The sequence below is a fragment of the Protopterus annectens genome, chromosome 8.part0 (genome assembly GCF_019279795.1).
Source record: "Protopterus annectens isolate FY-2018-M chromosome 8.part0, PAN1.0, whole genome shotgun sequence".
NCBI lineage: Eukaryota > Metazoa > Chordata > Ceratodontiformes > Protopteridae > Protopterus > Protopterus annectens.
The window spans coordinates 62819779-62842736 of NC_056741.1; the positions used below are offsets into that span (position 1 = coordinate 62819779).

The 22958-nt window shown below is 47.5% G+C and overlaps 1 protein-coding gene across 2 annotated transcripts in view; it reads right to left on the reverse strand.

The window, feature by feature from the left end:
• LOC122808648 overlaps positions 1-22958 on the reverse strand; it is a 360612-nt gene that overhangs the window by 50001 nt on the left and 287653 nt on the right. The window lies entirely within an intron of this gene.

Sequence of the window (22958 nt, forward strand, 5' to 3'; positions counted from 1 at the left end):
TGCTTAAAAGTGCCTTAGTCACTGTGATTGACAGGTCCTGTACTCAGTTCAAAAGAAAAATAAAATCCCACTGTCAGTCCCTAACCCAGGACCTTGGAAACACTAGTCTGTACGACCTACCACTAAGCCATGACTCTTATACAAAAACATTGTGCTAAAATAAATATAACATGTAATAGTAGGGATGAATGTAAAGGGAATATAGGATGTGTAGTACACAAAGCATGTCATTTAAAATAAATGTCAGAACTACTGGATTTCCATAATAGTAGTGTGTGAACAGAAACAGCCATGCTAGTTGGCAGCTTGTAGATAATAAGGTCAGTTAAAGTACATAGATATATGTATGCATATGTACATATATATATATATATATATATATATATATATATATATATATATATATATATATATATATATATATATATATATAGTTGTAGGAGTCAATGTGCATACACACTTGCTACAGGGAACATGAGAGAGGAATGGAGAATTGTGAATATACAACACAGCCTGAAGCATGAGAGAGATACTAACCTTTACAGTCACAGAACACTGTCCACAGCATACCAGCATGGTCCCCACCCTCACAATCTGAAAGGGCAATGCCTATCATACATACCCTTTTATAGCACTGACCTGAAATCACAGTGAGAACTGCAATCAGTACACAACTGGCTGTATGCAATTAGCAAACGCTGGCTTACAATTGGTGCAGAGGCCATCACATGGACCTATGCAGATACCTACAAAAGCATCCAGTGCTAACACTACCCACATGCAATACATTCATTGCATTGTCTGTAAGCAGACAGAGGGAGAGCGAGAAGTGAGAGAGAGAGAGAGAGAGCAAAAAAAAAAAAAAACAGACACTGTGACTCTGTAACCTGAAGCTGTCAGCACTGACAGTAGCAGCAGCAAGCAGAAGCTGTGGTAACGCAACCAGCTGCGACAAACAGAGGTAATGCAAAATAGCAGGTTAATAGTGTGCATACTGTGAACCCTCCAAATGTGTCATAGGTCTGTATCCATAGGTATGTCCATGTGATATGTTGTGTGTACATAGTTCCACCAAAAGGGGATGACCATACATCACATGTCAATCAGTCATAGGCCAGGATCCTGGCAGCATGTGTCTGTGCGTTGGCCCAGCAATGGCTGTAGTGACTGCTTTGAAATGTCAGCCAGGCTCAAAAGTCAGGATCAGCCCATTCCAAAGGCACACTGGCTGGGAACAAGTGTCTGCAGGTACCTGATGTCACTGAATATGCATCCCATACTGCATAATTCCATAGCTTAGCAGACCAGGCCCATTATGCATATGATGTGGTAATTCCCAGGGTCAGTCGAGGTGCCCCCTTAGTGGTGTGGGACCACTGTTGCTGTATGCCACTGTCCAGGTACATATCCTGTAGCACGGCCAAGATAAACTATCAGTGTTACATGCGGTGGTATGTCCTCTCAGAGTGCCGGTAGCACACATCCAGGGGGACCATGATGTCACAGTGATGCTGTGTGTTCTCCTCTGCTGAGGGCGGCCCTCACCTGGACATGTGAGATGATAGGGAGGTTACATCCAGCTGGGATAAATATTTCAAAGGTGGGGGAGAAGGAGGTGGGATATGTGCACCGAACATGTCTGCAGGATTGTTGCCAATATCCGTGTGTTTGGTGAATGTTAAGTAGGTGTGGATTAACACAGAGCATATCTGAGGCATGTGGTCCATATGTGTAACATAACTGAAGAAGGCCTTGTGGTCATCCATAGTGTTTGTGTCCATTTCCCTCCCAGGGTAGGCCATGGCTGTTTTTATGACGGACCGTAGCGTAGTACCAGTGCTGACCACAGATGCCTACCCTTAATGTAAATGTGCTCTGTCCTGCAGTAGCCTCCTGCTATTGTTATACAATCTGCCTCTGTCTGGGGTCCACTGGACAGGATGCCTAACCTTTGTGCATAGGGTCTGGGTTAGACGTGTGTGCAAGTGTCATGCAATCCGTGGCATGTCTGTGGTAAGCATTTGCAAAGGGGTCAGCAGTGTGGCTTGTGGCTTCCACTGGCCCAGTGTGCTGCATGGATACCATCTCAGTCCCAGCAAGTGAATAACTGTCTAATCACATACATATCAAAGTAGTCTACTGTGCTGGTGGTGGTGGGATATGTATATCCAGGCCGAGTAACGTCTGTCCACATCACAGTAGTGGACGGTGTCCCACTTACAGTACCTTGGGATGAACCCCGAGAGTGAGGTTGTGCATTGCACCTGTCAGTGTGTGCTGACCGATGGGGCATGCTACTATGTTGTGTGGAATGTGGCAGGTATTGTTGCACAGGTGTTGGCTGAGCACTGATATCTGGCCATGTACCTGTGTATCCACCACACACACACATGCAACATATGGGAGTAGTAGTATATCACTACACATGAGTATCATGTATAGTATGTGTGCCATATATTGCTGACATGGTCTGCTGATATCCTGTCTGTGTTCTCTTCCAGGGAGATGGCGACAGCGTAACCCCGCCTACTCTGTGGCGGAAGATGAGGAGATCCACCAGAGCCTGGTGTGGGAGTATGACATCCTGTTTTCCCACACCAGTCAGAATCAGCAGGAGAGGGCCGCACTGTGGCAAGACCTTGTCCGTAGGGTAAATGATATTGGCACGCATAACAGGACATATGAGCAGGTACGACATCACTGCAGTGATTTAATCCGAAGTGTCCGGCAGCGTGCATCAGATATCCACAGGCAACAGGTCGCCACAGGAGGTGGGGTGGCCACATATCCCCCCCTCACCAGACTGGAGGGGCTACTCCTAAGTGTTGTGGCTCCAGCCCCAAAACACCAACAGCAGTACACCTGCATTATGATGGAGGCTGGTTCCACACAGCAGCACGACATGGAGCGTGCAAGTAATATGCCATATGTACACCTGACTGTTCTGTACACTGTATCATATGCAATATCAATGGCACAGATGTGCCCACTGACATTAATCTCATCATTTCTGCAGGTCCCTCCAGGGTTACAGCGACTCAGGCCATCCATGCTGGTGAGTGTGTTTAACATAACCTATAATAGTCCTGATAATGCTAGTAACAGTAGTGTAACTCAGTAGTGCTCTGTGTGTATACTGCGGGGTGTGCATGTGTGCATGTGTGCAGGTGTGCCTGTGCCCATGTGTGCATGTGTGCAGGTGTGCCTGTGTCCACGTGTGCATCTGTGCATGTGTGCCTGTGTCCATGTGTGCATGTGTGCATGTGTGCATGTGTGCCTGTGTCCACGTGTGCATGTGTGCATGTGTGCATGTATACACGTGACCATGGGTGCATGTGTGCATGTGTGCATGTGTGCATGTGCCCATGTGTGCATGTGAACACGTGTGCATGTGTGCATGTGTCCATGTGTGCATGTGTCCACGTGTGCACGTGTGCATGTGTCCACGTGTGCATGTGTCCACGTGTGCATGTGTGCATGTGTGCCTGTGTGCATGTGTGCATGTGTGCATGTGTGCCTGTGTGCATGTGCCCATGTGTGCATGTGTGCCTGTGTGCATGTGCCCATGTGTGCATGTGTGCATGTGTGTATAAGTGCATCACTGGTAATAATGTCTGGAGACTGTAAACTGTGTTTCCTGTCTTCATCCCACAGGTTCTGGGGCTGATCTGGTGACCTGCAGCAGGGAGCCTGAATCCTGTGCCACAGCTACTGGTAATGATGATATTTGTGTAATGGTACAGAAAGGTGTGTCAGGGTCTGCCATTGGTCAGCCAATTGACAGTACACAGCTGTCAACCCCATCATTGCGCACAGTCATCCTGCCTGTACATCCTTTGTCACCATTGTCCCTAGGTGATGGACAGGATACAGCGGGCATAGACCAGGGTAATGTGGTACCTGTGGCACATGCGTCCCCACACAGCAGCCATGGGCAGGGTCCTCCGATGGTACCACACAGACAGTTGCCCATGGGTTCTCGTGGGAGCATCCGTGGGCGTACTGCCTCTGGCCGACGTGCCCAAAGAGGTCTGTCAACCTCAGCTATGTTTTGGACTGTCATGCAGGCTCAGTCACGTATGGAAAGGTACACCAGACAGGGTCTGAGGGAGCTCAGAGCATGTCGCACAGCCATGACAGACAGTATGCGTGACATTGCGGATGCTATCCGTAACTTCACCGATGTCATAGACAGACGTTGTGGGGACATATTACAGCAGTTCCACAACCAGATGTCCATGAGCCAGGGCAATGGTGGGCGTTTGCGGCGTCGACGTGGCCGTATGCCGGCAGCAGCAGCAGCTGGCAGTCGGCGCGGACGACAACAGGCTCACGCATGCCCCCATAGTGTCAGCAGCAGCCCCAGCAATGCTGGGTCTGTGCTGTCATCAGAACGCCCCAGGAGACCACGTGCACGTGGCTCTGGACAGTCCCAACAGGGACATGTGTCCAGTCAACACACCCCCGCTTCTGATGACAGTACCCAGTCCGGCTTTGTACTGGATACGGTCCGTAGCACCCCTGCCAGGCATATGTACCGTGTCTGTGCACACAGACACTGATCTGTATGGCCTGCCAGGTGCAGTCTGTGGCTGTCCACAAACCCCTGTATATGGCAGCCATGAGGTGGAACTGTGTGCGTGCATACACACATGCGAAATGTTAACACTTAGGGCAACCACATACACGCACACACTGCACCAACACTGCCCCACCCTGTACTGCTGCCCCTCACCAACAGACATACACACACATGTCAATTGGTGGTATCAGTGGCTGACTCAGGCATACCTAATCCACACCCTGTGCATATGATGACACTGTGCCACCTCCTGCAATCTCCAACATCATTGCGGGAACAGGTAAACACGTTGCTGATGCACAGGGTGACTACATAGACGTGTATTAGTAGTATCATGTTGGTAACAGTACAGTGTGCTGCTATGACTGTGTGTTTATCCCAGCATGCCTGCTGTAGTAACTGTATGAATGTCCTGAATTGTTATCTGCACCCATAGTACATACCAAAGTATAACAGCTGCACATAATTGCATGCCGGTGGTAAGGTTGTCAACAGATAGCCACATACATGGGTAGCACAGGGGGAAAGCTAACGCAAGTAGTGATATGCAATGGTGGACATGTACAGTAATGGTGTCAAGATGCCCACAACGACTATGCCATGTGGATGTTCGCACATGTAGATATGTGTGCAGTACCAATGTAATCCAAATCACAAATAAGTATGACATAATATCGGTTCTACCATGGGCATCTGTGCTGCGTATTCCTGGGTACATGTTGATAGTGCCTACATATTTGCATTGTTACTTACTGTTATTGTTACCCCTTCTTTGTTGTATAATGCACTACTGCCAGCCCTGTTTACTGTAGCTTTGTTTGCATGCATGTTCGCTTGGGGTCCCCTGGAACACTGCTTACACCTGCAATGCAGAGTTACAGTGCTTCTGTAGACTGCTAGTGACATCTGCATAGCGTACGATATGTATGTCAACTTTACACATGACAGAATGTCACTGTCTGTCCTGTACGCATGTACGTTGCCTGTGACACATTGCACACGTCTTACCTGGCATTTATCCACGTGTGCAGTCATATATGTCAGTGCTATGAAACAGTAGCAGTCCACCCACACATACACACCTTCAGTATGTTGTTCCCCATTGGCCCTATGTGTTGGTACTCACCATGGCAATCACACTACTAGGGTGGCATGTGCAAAGGTAACCTGTAAATCGCCTCTATGGTCCAGTCGTGGTTTATGTGAGTCATGTGTCATTGTCACAGCTGCCACATGTATGCAGTCAGCCATCACCCTTGGCCAGGAACGTACAACACATGTGTGGGATGCCACCACACAGCCAATCTGGGGACTGGTCTCTCTGAACCCAGTAATGCCATACCCTGTCAGGTGGCATGTCATATATACTACGTCCAGGACAAGCATCAACCCCAGTCCCTGCTGCTACTATTGATAATACCCCTGAAGATGTTCCTGATAGTTTTGACCGGTCCTTTACTGAGACATTTCAGGCCCTAGCTAGCCATCTACCTCCTAGCTCCCCTGGTCCTGAAAGCAGCACCCCTAGAAAACTATTTGCGTCCAGCTGCCAACCAGTCGCCACTTCACTTCTCCGTACCTTGATTGTAACAGTGAAACCCACTACACTTTCTGCTGATCAACTCCCTGCCGAGTACCTATCAAAACCAGATGATGCTATTGCTTACCCCGTCTCAAAGGTAATCAAAGGAACCATGTTAGAATCTAACTTTCCCACCATCTGGAAAATGTCATATATAATCCCACTTCACACAGGAGGCAGCTCTACTGAAGTCTCCAATTATAGGCCAATAGCTATACTCTCTCCACTTGCAGAGATTATGGAAACTTTCGTCATAGACAAGTCATGCACCACCTAATCCAAACTCGCATTATGGCAGACACTCAGCATGGCTTACGTCCTCATCACAGCACTACGTCAGGCCTCCTAGCCTTTACTAACACCATAAGCCATACTTGCAACAATAATTATATATCCACAGCCCTCTTTTTGGATAATTCAAAGGCATACGATATGGTTGATCACCAACTTGTACTCCACACCCTGCAAAGACTGTCTAGATACTGGAGCCTTCCAATGGTGTCAATCCTACCTGCATGGTCGACAGCAGGCTGGCCTCTGGCAGAACAAACCCTCTAACCTTCTACCTAACACCCTCAGAGTACCACAAGGCTCTATACTAGGGCCCTTGCTGTCCTCCATCTTCATTAACGACCATTATACTGTCATCCCAAATGTCAGCTGTATCCAATATGCTGTATACTCTACTCTGATCTGCTCAGCCACATCTCCAGTAGAGTTATGGTCAGCTACCCAGACCACCTTTAATACAATAGCAAACTGGCTTTCTGAACATCGTCTGATCCTAAATCCCAATCAAACTAAACTGCTGTTATTTCACCAACACGTAGGTCTACCACTTTCACCGTTACCATAACATCAACTGATGGCACAATAATCTCCCCTGACCCATCTCTGAAACTATTAGGTGTCATCATAGACAATAATCTCATATGTGACATACATGTTAACCAGATTAGCAAAGCCATCAATAGAAAACTAGGGTCACTTTACAGAATTAAAGCCTTCCTAGCCCCTCCAGCTAAAGGTGCCATAGCTCGCTCACACCTTGTTTCAACCCTTCTGTATGCATCCCCTCTACTCTCGAATATGAACAAGACTGTCCTTAACAAACACTCGATTTGCTACAACCACATTGCCAGGTTTGCCACTGGCCCGCCTTTTAGGACACATCATTGCATCAATCTAAATCAGCTTGGTTGGCTTGCAATACCCAGCCTAATACAGTATAACCAACTGATTATGGCCTATAAAATCCTCTATAATCCAGACAATACTCCTGCACTTCAAATATTATCACCCCCTATAACAATCCTAGACCGCTTCGATCCTCTAACAAAGTACTACTTCAGACTAGCAAGTTTAATAACACAGCTGGTGATTCTCTCTTTGCAAACCCTGTAAGTAGATCCTGGAACTCACTTCCAGGTGATATTACCCTACTGTCCACCTTAGGTCAATTTAACAGTAGACTCAAACAACATGTGTCACTTAACTGGCTATGTCAATGTATCAAGCCTGGCTAACTCGAATGTGTAACTTCTGTGAACCACTTTACTGTGTAATTTTAATTTAATCCTGGCTTGTGCTCAGGTCTAACATTAACCTGTGGAACATGTTTGACTTGCTTACTTATGTAATCTCTGTAAATAATCTGTTTGTAATATGTAATGCTAGTATTATGTAATGCTGTATCTGCTACCCTCGTAGCTTGTCTCCACGGGCCTCCCCTGGAAATGGACATGCATCCAGTTGGGCTATCCCAGTCAACAAATGTAGGATAAATAAATAAATCAATACAATATATTACAGTGACGACAATACCAGTCAGACATTGACACACACTGACAGCATGCTGAACACACTGGGGCATATGTGGGGACTCAGACTAGCAGCCTGCCTGGGCATCACACACCTCCGCAGCTGGCACACAGGCATATGTTCCATCAGAACAGAGCACATGCCACACATGGCACGCACATCCCCTGTGCCACACACTCACAGCCTGTAGGGCTACACAACACACCTGCTACAGACGTGTCAGGTACCTGTCATGTGTGCTGCACTGGGGTCCCGCTCAACAGGCTGTATCTGGTGAAGGTCACAGTGATATGACTCAGGGGCACTATGGTCCACCACAGCACACATGCATACAGGTCAGTCAGAGGCATGGACTGATATGACTCACTCATTGACCATGCCAGTGTGGCTGCCTGAGACATACCTCCCTGGACTACATGATAGGGAACATAGAATGGATCTCTCAGCATGTGGCACAGGCCAGTATGTGCCTGATGTTGGTTGCCAACATACCCTCACCAGGTATTCTACCACTATATGTGGGAAGGGTGTTGTATGTCTACATTATGCTTAGTCTCCACTGTCATTCATAGGGTATCCACTGGCTGTCAACGTGTGCTTACATGCTAGGGAAGCCACAATGATGTGCACGGGTCATCTTGCATGTGACACCCATGGCCCGATGTATAATGGCAAGGCTCCTTGGTACACACATACTGCCTTATGCTGCAGGACATGGTTTACATAGCGACCTCTGTGGGTATCACACAGGTTAGGACACTAACAGTGCTGCTACACAACAACAGCAGTGTACACCGGAAGATGCATGCACCAGACACTGCCCTCAGCACGGTGAACTGCAATGTCTGTGCAGTACCAGAGTCATGTTTCATGGCTCACAGGTGTTACCCATCACTGACAGGTTATGCCCCATACCATGCCTGTCGTCCCCTACACATGTAACACACATGGATAGGGGGGTGGTATCCCAAGGTAACACAGATACACACACCTCCAGGTTGTTGGCACAGCACAAACCATCAGGGCCTACTCATGTGCAGCTGACAGTGTGTCGGACTGCCATCTGGTTCATAGCCTGGCACATACAACCCTCACATACACAGGAAGACCACCTATCCTCCATAACAACACCGGCAATATGACAGTCTCATGAACTGTGTTTATAAGGCCGTACTGCATCCAGCCAAACATTGTGTGTGAGCATTACTGTAGCTACAACACTCTAGTTGAAGAGTTCACAGCATGTGGTCACTGAATTGCAGTGGAATGACATGTTACCACTACCACAACAGGTGGGAACATGCAGCACCTGTACATCGACTACATGTACACTATATGGCCCAGACCAGATGTGTATCCCCTGCTGTAGGTCTTTCACCATAGACACCCACACTGTATAGGGACATACCACGTGCAGACCCTGCACAGTAAGACACAGTCATATTGGTATACATTGCTAATACCATTTATCCACACGAAGCATGTGTCAGACATGGTAACTATTGCAGGTCACAGGTATTTATGTGTATGTGTCACATACATACATCATGTGTGCAATGCCATTGCTGGTTTAGGCAATGGCATGCATTGTTATGTACAAACACCCATACAAGGTCATACTGTGTGACACAACCACACGTGACAGTTGTGGGTTACCAAAACATACCTATCTGTACTCTGACAATGGTAATAGACACAGTAGCAGAGCACACTATTGGCATTACTAGCCAACTAGCCCTGTTTGGCTGTGCTGATAGTGTGGTGACATCCCCTGTGTTTACTGGGGGAGTATGCAGCATCTGGTGTATTGTAGTATTTGCCAAAAGGATCTGTTCCCTCACACTTGCATTTACACACACCCTACTACCCCCACACACATGCACACTTGCCATTTGCAGGATTCATTCCCCTACCTAACTAAGTCATGACACGTGAGAGGGACGCATTAGCAAAGCACACTATTCTGTTTACTAGATAGTTTATCTTCTCTGGCTATACTTATAGGGTGCTGACAACATCAGTATTTTGAAAGGGTAATGTGCATCAGGTAGTGTGATCTCCTGATTGCCAAAACTAACATGTTTTTCATACGGAAATGCACACACACAAACTCCCCACATGCAAACACGCACACATGTCATTTACAGGTTTCAAACTCCTACCTAACTACATTACGATACGCAGGGGAAACGCATTAGCAGAGTGCACTATTCACATTACTGGGAGGCTTCCCTTCTCCTGCTGTACGTATAGAGTGCTGACATCATCTGTGTTTAGAAAGGAGAGTGTGCATCCTGTAGTGTGTTCTCCCAGTTGCCAAAAGGGGCACTTCCCTCATACATATTCGCACACACACAATAACCCCCCTCATCCAAACACACACACTTGCCATTTGCAGGATTCAAACCACTACCTAACTATGTTATGACACTTGAGACGGATGCATTAGCAGAGTGCGCTATTCGCATTACTGGGAGGCTTCCCTTCTCCTGCTGTACTTATAGGGTGCTGACATCATCTGTGTTTAGAAAGGGGAGTGTGCATCCTGTAGTGTGTTCTCCCAGTTGCCAAAAGGGACATTTCCCTCACACATATTTGCACACACACAGTAACCCCCCTCATTAAAACACACACACTTGCCGTTTGCAGGATTCAGACCACTACCTAACTATGTTATGACACTCGAGACGGATGCATTAGCAGAGCGCGCTATTAGCATTACTGGAAGGCTTCCCTTCTCCTGCTGTACTTATAGGGTGCTGACATCATCTGTGTTTAGAAAGGGGAGTGTGCATCCTGTAGTGTGTTCTCCCAGTTGCCAAAAGGGACATTTCCCTCACACATATTTGTACACACACAGTAACCCCCCTCAGTCAAACACACACACTTGCCATTTGCAGGATTCAAACCACTACCTAACTATGTTATGACACTCGAGACGGATGCATTAGCAGAGTGCGCTATTCGCATTACTGGGAGGCTTCCCTTCTCCTGCTGTACTTATAGGGTGCTGACATCATCTGTGTTTAGAAAGGGGAGTGTGCATCCTGTAGTGTGTTCTCCCAGTTGCCAAAAGGGACATTTCCCTCTCACAGCCTTTCACACACACAAACCCCACTCACCCACACACACACTGACCATTTGCAGGATTTGAACCCCTACCTAACTATATTATGACACTTGAGGGCGACGCATTAGCAGAGCGCACTATCCGAATTACTGGGCATCTGTTCTGCACCTGTAGTATTTCTATGGTGCTGACATCTTTATTTCCACAGAGGTATGTAGATGTAGTACTACCTGTCAGGTGGGGGATAGCATATATATGCATTTGCAGCCACCTACGTCAGGATCAGATATGCGCATCGCACTGGCAGGTTATGTTCTATACCATGCTTTGGGACCACAGGACCTGTAACACACAACACAACCAGTCCAGAACACCACACCCACATCCAGGACACACACTTAGCTTCCCTGGGAACAGTGCCAGGATGTGCAGGTATTCACATACACCATTCCAGTTGTTAACATCAGGTACAGGCATATTGTGTGTGGGAACTACTCAGGCCTCTACCACTTTACCCTACCACCACTACAATTTGTGGGTCCATGTGCTATGGCAGAACCACACACCACAGCCACATGGGTGAATACATATTGCACCTGTCCATCTGCAACGTGGGTACTCACTGTTCCACACCAGAGGCAGACCACCATTGTTGATATCTGCCCATGTCCACCTTTCCCTGGACATCCATATCTCATCTCCACCCCCAGGCAAGGTTGTCACTGCACACAAACTGTGTTTAGCACAAGCAGACTCTACACTTATGTAGACTGGGGTGGATGACTTCAGAGGACCCATGCTGGAGGACTGTACTGGCTACTCAGCATAATCCTTGACACTTGCATCCTATGAGCATGTGTACAGTTTGCATTGGTCATGCTATCCCACATATACCCATGACTGCTCCACAACAAGACACCTGTCAGCTGTACACTGGCCATATATGCGCCGTTCAACAGACAGAGCGACCTAATACATTGCAGAGCTGTAGCCCACAGAAGGAGGACATCTCTGGACTGTTCCAGCATGGCACTTCATTCACACATACTCATTACAACACAGTGTTGACAGTGGAATCGTCCAGAGAATGCAGGATAGGGCTCCCCTCAGTCTGTTATTGACAGACACCTACTGTCAGAGATCCTCAGCAACCCTCTCACAGCACACACCGACAACATGGCTGTGGCTTAGCACATTCAATCCCTGAGACCTCCACGGTGCCCCTGCTTGACAGAGGCACAGCTCACTAGCCTCACATGTCGCCTTCTGTGACCTACTTTACAGTGGCACGGTAGCCTACTATCCTGGGGATGCAGATGCCAAGCACACTCTGGCTGAGCTGCCATTCCCTGGGGCAAGAAGCCTAGTATTGACCTCTACACCCATATGTTCAATTGTCGGATGCATAATATTTGTTGTGCTGTTCTACTGTTTGCAGGTCTTTATTGCCATAGCATTCCCTGTTCCTATGACCAACTTGTGTATCTGTGGTAGATGTTTGCATATGATGGCGATCCACTATATCACTTATGTCTCTGTGGTCATTTACTGTGTGCACTGGGCTGATTGCTGTGTTGTGGTTGGTTCCTGGACTGACACGTACAAATACCAGATATGTGTGGCCAACTGCTACACGGAGATATGGCCTAAGTGTGTGAGCATGCCCAGTTCAGCCTTTCCATGGCATGTTGTCTGACATATGCCTCATTTATCAAAGTGTGCGAGCATGCCCAGTGTGAGCTTTCCATATGTTGTACTCTGAAGTCCAACACATATTTGGGTGTGTGTGACCTTCGACATTATCACATGTTTATGATTGTGTGCTGGGTGTCATGTTGTGTACTAACTGGCCAACTGCTTTGTGTCTGCCACAACAGGGATTATACTGTGCCTGCAGGAATTGCATGGGATACTTTGCAGACAGTTCTCAACATACTTTCATAATGACCTAATACTGTAGTACCGTATAGTGTACTGGTTCGGCATTTCACTGTAGTGGACAGTATCCTGGGCTTTAGTCCTATCACTGCTTGACATCTTCATAGTGAGCACGACAGACTGTGTAGGGGCCAGTTGTGCACATATGACCATGTTGCAATATGTTCAGATATGGACTACCTACACCAGGCTCGTCCAACATTGCTAGTGTATTCCACAACATGGGTAGACATTGGCAAACACTAGCGATGTTCCTTAGGCCATTTCTGATGGTAGTCACAGGGTGTGTTTGTCCTTCGACACACATTCTAACTGGAGTTTGCCATTACATATGTCATGGTTGGTATACTGTGCCTCTGTCTACCTCTGACATAACAGTGATACCCAGGGTAGCCTACCATCTCCCATACACTCATCAGGATGCCTCTTGAGGGGTGTCGATATGTGGCACTCTGGCTGACCTGTACCAGGAGTTTACTGAAGTGTGGGGGTGCCTTCTGTGTTATGGATCATTCTGTACAGCTTGTCCTATGTATGTCAGTGCTGGGGTTCAGGTCTCTCATGTGCATAGCTCACTGCCATTCAGATTGTACAAGGTGCAACATGTTCATTCATTCCAGGTTGGACATGGCATCATACATCAGGCACAGCTTTCCTGTAGCCGGGAAGGATGGCAGTGTGTGGGGCTGCAGTTTGTTTACTCAGGCAACACATGGCATCTGTTCAGGCTCTTTGCTACCCCTGGTGGGGTACTGTTGTGGACTTCACAGTTGTTGGAGGTGTCTGCTGCGGTATATCCCACAGGGGCTAATGTAGTCAGTTGTGATGCTGATGGAGGATGGCTGCAGAGCCAGAGTGAGTTCCCCTTATCTACATCTGCCAGCCTTCATGTTTGGGTGGGTATATGGTACATGTTTCTGCGAACACTACAGACACATGTTTGTCCAGTGCAGGTTATTTATCACCTTTTGTACCCAGGTCTCACATTACATGTTAGGTGCCTCATGGGTTAACACCTGTGTGGTAATTTGTGGGCACTTACTGTATATCCACAGTGGTTGTCTATACACAGTTCTGCGATTAGCTTGCTGACATGGCTATGGCTACGGTTGTCTGTTTGTAGGTGGCCCTTTTGTGGGTTGCTTGTGTCAGCTGGGGATCGGATACGGTGGGCTGTTTGTACTCCTCTGCATACATGCTCAGTCACAGTCCTTCCATGTTGGCCTATACCTATGGGACATGTATACAGAACGGGGGTGGGGGGGGCCAAGACCAGGCCTTGTGGGATGCCACTCATATCCGCTTTGTAGTCTGACATGGATGCAGCATGTCTGACCATGTCAGGTCTGTCCTTGGTCTGCTTTGCAACCCCTCTACTGACATAGGGGTGTATATTTAAGCTGGTGAACATATCCATACTGAACACGTACGGTATTGTCTAGAAGCATGTGCACGGTCCAGCTATGCTGTGTGGACCACATAGCCCTCATCAATGACCTTAATGACTGCTTCAAATGGGTCAGACATGTTTAGGGGCCGGTTCTGCAGTTACAACAGCCACAGTGTGTAGGTTCCCGTATCAGTAGGTCCACATTAGCCTTCTGTCTGCGGTACATACTGATCCTTTCCATAGCTGTGCAGAACAAGCTTGTCAGGATCCTGGGGTGGTAGTTTGGAGTATCCATTCAGGCAACACCTTTGTTGTGATGGACCACTGTTGTTGTACACTGCTCTTTGGGTACATACCCTGTGGTAAGGCTGACATTGGCCAGTAGTGTGATTTTGCATTCCATTACTCTTGGGGTCCATGTTGGCCTCAGCACAGGAGACCATCACATACCTTTGCTGCTGTGTGTTCTGCTTTGCAGATGATGGCTGTTACCTCAGCATCTGCAATGTCAGGGGACCATCTGCTGGGATTGGTATTTTGCACTCGGGGGGAGGGGGTGTTTGCACTGCACCTGACAGGTTGTATGTTAGCAATATGTGTGTGTTTGGTATGTTGTTTGTAATATCTGTGTGATTCGGAGCATATCTGTGGATGCCCAACATGGTTCCTACCATCAGTTGGGTAAGCCTTGTGATTATCCTTAGTGTCCTGTACGTGTTGTATCTTCATAGGTTCATGGGTTCATAGTAGGCTAGACACCCTAGGCCATTGGTAAGCCTAGCTAGAGTGTGTGTGTCTTTCGCCACCCCTTGCTATGTTCAATTATGGCCATTTATGAGGTTCTTCACTGTGCCTCTGTCTGAAGTCGTGACACAGTGGGGACCCCAGTATACATGTACGGTCATCCATCCACTTGGCAATATTCCTGTTGAGGGGTGTCAGTGAGGGCTCTGCCTACCATGGATTGGGATCCTGTTTCTGGGTGTGGGGAGCCTATGGGTTATGTATCTGTCCCTCCAGCACATCTTATTTCATTATGTGTTGAGGTTGACATCTGTGACTCACAGCTCCAATGGCTTTGATTTCCTGTGGTGTAGCATGTCCATTACTCCTGTGTTGGACATGGCCTGGTACAACAGACATACAATGCCTCTGTGTAGGCAGTGTGTGACTGCAGTCAGCTGGGGTGTCTACAGCCAGGCAGCATATGACATATATTTCACTTTATCCTGTTGGTGGGGTAACTATGAGGTCTTCCGAACCGCTGCAGGTGTCACGTATGGTACATCCCATATGAGTCATTGTACTAGATTATGGGTCTGATAAGGGAACAGTACAGCGGCACAGTGACCCCTGTTTGATGTTGGTGTGAATCCTTTCATGATACGGTGTCCAGTATCAACAGTCTTCATAGCCACATTGGCATTGTGGCTGTCACATGACAGATTAATGTCGACCTGTGTCCCTAGGTCCCTGATGACTCCTTGCATACATAATGGTTTGACACCTATGTGGTACTTTGTGTACCTTGTCTGGTATTTGGTGGGACATCCATACTGTCCAGTGTCTTCAGATGTCTGGGTGGGGTTCTTGTGTGTGAGAGTGTGGTCTGTCGCATGCTACAGACTGTACAGCAATTTTGACTACAGTTATGTGCACATGGGTGGTGTTCACTGCTTTGTGCATTGTCAGTTACCTGGCTATATGGGTGTCTGTGCTGCATATGGATACTCCCCCGCCTTTGATGTCTTGGTGCAGGTGTTGGGGCCATAACACATGGTATGTGGTATAACCTAGTAGTGCTGGTGTGGTATCACTAGGCCTGCAGCAGGCTTCTGTCACTGGACAGGCATCAATGTTCTCCATAATGGGAAGTGCCTCAGGGGCATGCATATTGCAGTTTACACATCTGGCATTGGTCAGCATTACCCTTATGTTTCCTACCACTTATGTTTTCTAGGGTGGTGGGTAGTCTTTTGGCCTTGCCTACATAACGGCTCTATGGAGGCGGCAAAGGCCTTATCCAGTTTCCAGACGCACACGGGTAACAGCTGACAGCCACCCTGTAACAGCAGCATGGCTTGTCATGCTTGACATCTCAAGCAGACACACATTACACCCTCTTGGACTGACAGCTGTAACTGTGCCAGCTGTTAAACATGAGCATTCTGTGTTTGTACTGTGGCATCATTCTTGGTGAGGGTTGGATGCTGCACACAGCCAGTGTCATCCCGCCCTGGGGTACATACTCGGAGGGACCATCCATGTCTCATTTGTTGTTGACCAGGGAGGTACATCTCAGGTAATTCACACCAGCATGGACATTGAGTGCATCATATTTCTGCTTGCTTTGGGGTGACCTGCGTACTTGTGTTAAGTGGCATTTTGTGGCTACCTACAAGCAGCTTACTCTACCCTTTCCCTTGTTCAGTCTGGTGAGTGGAACAGCTGTGTTTCTGCCTATACAGACACCTATTACGACTGTATCAGGCATTTGTTTCTCCTTCAGGCCTGTGACTGTTTGGCACACCAGCTTTGCGTACTATTCGTTGCATGTGCTATGTTTGAAGGTTGTGGTTGCTTGTGATCTACTTTGGAGGCATCTGTTGGTGTGGTGTGTTTGTAATTAAGGCCTCGGGAATATTTGTCTGTGTTTATGTGTTTGGTTTACAGTTGTGGTAGGTCTATGTGGGACTGGGTTTGTGGTGTATGTGGTTACCTTCTCCTCCTGACTAGTGTTGACAGTACTGACTTGTTGGAGCTCAACCTCTGCTTTGGATACATGGATGCAACTATCACATATGTTTGTATTTATTCGGGGGTGTTGTGGTTGTCTGTGTACTTGGTACTGGCGTCACATTGCCTCTGGATTCATAGGTTATACTTGTTGTGGCTGGACTTAGTGGATTGTATGTTTGGACATATGTTGTTGCCATACTACTGGTCAGTGATTACTTCCCTTTTATGTTTGCTCTATCATGTGGTATCTTCCTCATTCTCTTGCATGGTTTGGTAATGGCTGGAGCCCAGCATGCCAGATGTCTGCGTGTATGGCATTGTGTGTTGTTGTTATTTGTGATTGCATACTCCAAGCATTCCTGGCTGTGTTCATGGAATGCCTGTATAACATGTTCTGTGGTGTGTCCCATATTCTGCACTTGCACAGGGCCTTTGTGGATTCAACATCGGTTTTGAGGGCTGCAACCTATACTTTACACATGTTTTTCACTGTGGTATTCTGGCCAGGGACTGGGGTCAGGGTGTGTATATCCAGTGTGCTTACTCTATGGTCTGGTCTTACCAGTGAGGGGTACACTTCTCATCTTGCCATCCAGTACACATGTTGCTGATTATCACATCCAGTATGCTTACCCCTCTTGTGGGGGTAGTACATTGTTCCTGGGAATTTTGGTTTATGGAATCTGGGTAATGTTCTCCTACTGTGTTGGTGCTAGTACAATGCTACCGGTGTATGTCTGGGTATTTTCAGTCGAGCAATATAATGTGGTTTGGGGGGCTTGATATATTCATGTATTCCGACATAGGCCAGGTGCTGTTCCTGGTATTAGGACAGTGGTCTGCAGCAGGCTATATACTGCGAAGCAGTTTTAGCCATTGGTATTTGACCATGGATATTCCATGCTGCTTCTTGTTGTGGTACCAACATGGCGGTGTGGTTATACTTGCCATTTCTTGCTAGTCACCCTCCTTTTGTAGCTTGTTCCATGTTTTGCAGCTGTACAGAACAGTATGAGGTGTGACCTGGTAGTGTTAGGGTGCTGCTGTGAGCCTTGCCCAGTTCTCTATTACAGGATTGGTATCTACATTCTCCTTACTGTGTGCGTTTACACTGCACACATCTTGCTGTTTGTACATCTGTCATGGGGTAGTATTACATCTAGGTTCCTATCCCTTGTAGAACCTATGAGGTTGGGTTTGTGTTTTGAGACTTACCTATTCAGGGCATGCTGTGGGTACTGACAGCCTTTGCCAGTATCCATGGGGCATGGCATGATAGGTGCATGCCACCCCTAGCAGGTGGTGCATCATGTCAAACTCCGCATATCTTTCCAGCCTGTAACACATTGGCTCCCCTTTGACTGACTGCATTACTTCAGCCAATTATTGTACTTGATCTTCTTGTCTTCATAGTGTGGCATCATGCTTGGTGAGGGTGAGATGTTAGGCAGGGTCTTCATGTTTGCATATACTAGATGGTGTTACATTGCTTAACACATGGCAATCATGCCTCAGGTGGTGCTGCAGGGCTGCCTCTGTCGGATGCACATACTACACTCCCTGTACATGTTTGAGAGCAGGTTGTGTCATGTTAGGCATCCCTGTTACTATATGAGTGAGTCAGAGAGGGGTATCATTCCCAGGGTTCCTACTGTGCCAGTGTATGTGCTATGCGTTGCCTCTTTGCCAAGGCCATGGCATACTGGGCACGCCTCCTTCTGCCTACTGGGGCAGGCTCAGGTTGTTCCTCCTCCGAGTCACGCTCTGCCTGTGATGGCCTTGGCAATGGTGGGGGCTGTTTGGCCTGGCCCTATGCTGGTCCTGCTGCAGCTGTTTTTGCAAGATCATATTATGTAGCATAGCGCATACCATGACAATTTGGGTACATGTAGTGGGTGTGTACTGCAAGGCTCCACCAGATGTGTCCAGACACCGGAACCGTGACTTAAGCAGCCCAAACACACGCTCTATCACATTACGTGTTTGTGCGTGTGCCTCATTATGGCGTTCCTGTTAAGGTGTGTGCGTTTCTGATGGGTGTCATCAGCCATGGCTCCAGTGCATAACCTGCATCCCCCACTAGGTGTCCGTGTGGGATGTCCCCATTGGCAAATGTCTGGTACAGCTGCGTCAAATGCCAGATGTGGGAATCGTGATAACTCCCAGGGCAACCAGCACACACATTCATTATTATGCCCTGGGCATCACACACGACCTGGCAGTTGATGGTGGAAGCCCTTGCGGTTAATGTAGGCCCTACCCCGCTCACCTGCTGGTGCTTTGATGCATATGTGCGTGCAGTCTATAGCACCCAGTACCTCAGGGTATTCCACTATTTGCTGGAAGAGACGCATATTGCTGGCCAATACCTCACGGGCATTGGGGAAATATACATGATCACCGACATGTGCTGACATGGCATCCAGGAACTGGTGCAGTACCCTGGAGGCTGATGCCTGTGATATCCCCATCATATCGCCAGTTGGTCTCTGGAAGGTACCTGTTGCTAGTATTCTTAGGCCAACACATACCTTGGTTTCCACTGGGATGGGTTCCCCTCTGTTGGTTCTGTGTGTGAGGCATGGCCTGCACAGCTCAACAATTTGCTGCAGGAGCTCTTTGTCCACTCTATAGCGCTCTACTATCTCCAGCTCATGTAACCCATGGTAGGTGACACTGGGCCTGTACACTCTTCTCCGTCTCATCACTGTGGGTTGTCTGGCAGCATCTGCATTGTCACCACCCTCAGCAAGTCACCTATGTCTCATTATGACAGCTATGGCAGCCCCTAACATTTCTGCTCTGAGTGAAGCTTTTTCAGTTTTCACTTCTATTAGCTTACTCCTGTCTTGCAGTGTCTCTTAATGGAAACATCCTGCACTACTGTTTGCAGAGTTTTAGGTGCTGGGCTGGGCTACTATTCTGCCTGTGTAATTGCCTGCTTCTAATTGTTTTCACCTGCTAGCTTCAGCAGTTATCCCTGCTAGCTTCCTATTAATTCTGTTGCGTCCTTTTTCCTCTCTGTTTCCTCAGGGGGGAGCAACTTGCATACTATCTGAAACACGCTCACAGTGGCTTACACGCGTGCACACATGCTTACATGGTTCAGAATCTACTTATTCAGATTTAAACGCGCGTACACCCGCACAAACACTGTTACACGTCCGCCAACAGCCTCCAACATACTCAGCCTGCCTTACACGCGTGCACACCCGCGCAAACAGTGTTAAACATCTCCCAACACGCTCCCACATGCTCAGACTGACTTACACACGCGCACACTGTCCTACTCACCCTTCATGGCGTGCACACGTGCACATGCATGGCCAGCAAGAAACTTTGGTGTAGGTTACAGTGTACACCTTCCATTTCTTGACTTTCCATGACTTATCTAGTGGCACACCTCTTTCCATGATCTGTGCCTGTCATCTGTCATGTTACACTGGCCTCCAATGAACTGCATTTCCTTCTACCATTCCCCCCTGTGATGTCACCTATCTCCTACTCTATTTCTCCCCCTTTTGTATCTCTTACACTACTCAGACTGTGCTCATTTGGTATGTGACTGTGAGATTCAGTATCCGAACCCTCATTTACATGAGATTGCCTACTAATGCTTAGTTACATGTCTTAGACTCAGCTTCCCCCCTTAGCAACCACTACACGGTGGCCATGTTGGTTTTAGTCTGCTGGTCCCTGCATTATCATTCCATGTATTGCATGAAACCCACATTTGTGGGTTTATAACCTTCTTTTTCATTGTTTTATACAGCGCCCGTTTGCGCTGGCTGCGCTGGGTTTAAACATCGGAAAAAAAAATTATATTTTTAATAGTTTTGCATCGGGTTATCTTGCCAATGGCCACATATTTGGCCATTGGCATGCTGCCTGAATCATATGCACCTTTTTTGGAGCTGACATCGCTCCGTTGTGGATTTTGCAGAAATGTACTCAGTTGTCAACTGAGTACATTTCTGCAAAACGTCTCCTACACGGACTGGTTTCTGCTTCGTGGATCGCTAATGTACCTCATTTGCATACCTTTCAGATGCAAGTGAGGTATTTAGCATGTCCACGCCCAGTCCGTGTAAGAGACGTTTTAGCTGGTCTCTTACACAGAGTTTAGGGCTGTTCCTGGATCGCAAGGCTTGCATGGAGTGTTGCACGTCTCTTACACTCCGTGCAAGCCTTCGTGAATCCTGCCCATTGTCTTCCCTGAATACATTTGCAAAACATTCCAAACTGGTGTCCATTTCCAAATCCAGATCTGCTTTGGGGCTACAGTTATTAAGGGTATGCCGTCCTAGGGTTCTACTCAGTAAGAAAAGTGGGAAGGTCTAAGACTCACTCTAGAAATTACAGAGGATGAGTATATTTCTATCAAATAAAAAAGCTGTAAGTTCATTGCATGCATACACATACATACATAACATCTCTTTAGCAATGCTAGCACACTGGAAAAGTTTGCCAAATAGATCTATGGTCTGCAGCCTCTGTCCTATAAACTTGTAAAGGAAAGCTCCATTATTACAGATCAAATATTCTGGTAAGTCCATAACCTCCATGTACAGTAGAAAGGGGTGGAGGTCAGCCCACAGCTATTACTAGCAAGATACTCCTGGGGGAAGCTCTCAGCAGTATCACAGCTGGTGCTAGTACAGGGGCAAAAGATGTAGAGGAGAGTGCCAGTGTACAGGTAACATAGCCAGCACTGCCCAGTATTACCCAGTACTGATGTAAAATTGTCCAGCGGGGGTTTTTACCCAACCTTTTTTGGTCGGCTTAGCTGTGGGGTGTTCATTTCCCCCTTTTTCCCCCGGCACCTTTGTTGTGATGGACCACTGTTGTTGTACACTGCTCTTTGGGTACATACCCTGTGGTAAGGCTGACATTGGCCAGTAGTGTGATTTTGCATTCCATTACTCTTGGGGTCCATGTTGGCCTCAGCACAGGAGACCATCACATACCTTTGCTGCTGTGTGTTCTGCTTTGCAGATGATGGCTGTTACCTCAGCATCTGCAATGTCAGGGGACCATCTGCTGGGATTGGTATTTTGCACTCGGGGGGAGGGGGTGTTTGCACTGCACCTGACAGGTTGTATGTTAGCAATATGTGTGTGTTTGGTATGTTGTTTGTAATATCTGTGTGATTCGGAGCATATCTGTGGATGCCCAACATGGTTCCTACCATCAGTTGGGTAAGCCTTGTGATTATCCTTAGTGTCCTGTACGTGTTGTATCTTCATAGGTTCATGGGTTCATAGTAGGCTAGACACCGTAGGCCATTGGTAAGCCTAGCTATAGTGTGTGTGTCTTTCGCCACCTTTTGCTATGTTCAATTATGGCCATTTATGAGGTTCTTCACTGTGCCTCTGTCTGGTCGTGACACAGTGGGGACCCCCAGTATACATGTACGGTCATCCATCCACTTGGCAATATTCCTGTTGAGGGGTGTCAGTGAGGGGCTCTGCCTACCATGGATTGGGATCCTGTTTCTGGGTGTGGGGAGCCTATGGGTTATGTATCTGTCCCTCCAGCACATCTTATTTCATTATGTGTTGAGGTTGACATCTGTGACTCACAGCTCCAATGGCTTTGATTTCCTGTGGTGTAGCATGTCCATTACTCCTGTGTTGGACATGGCCTGGTACAACAGACATACAATGCCTCTGTGTAGGCAGTGTGTGACTGCAGTCAGCTGGGGTGTCTACAGCCAGGCAGCATATGACATATATTTCGCACCCTTTATCCTGTTGGTGGGGTAACTATGAGGTCTTCTGAACCGCTGCAGGTGTCACGTATGGTACATCCCATATGAGTCATTGTACTAGATTAT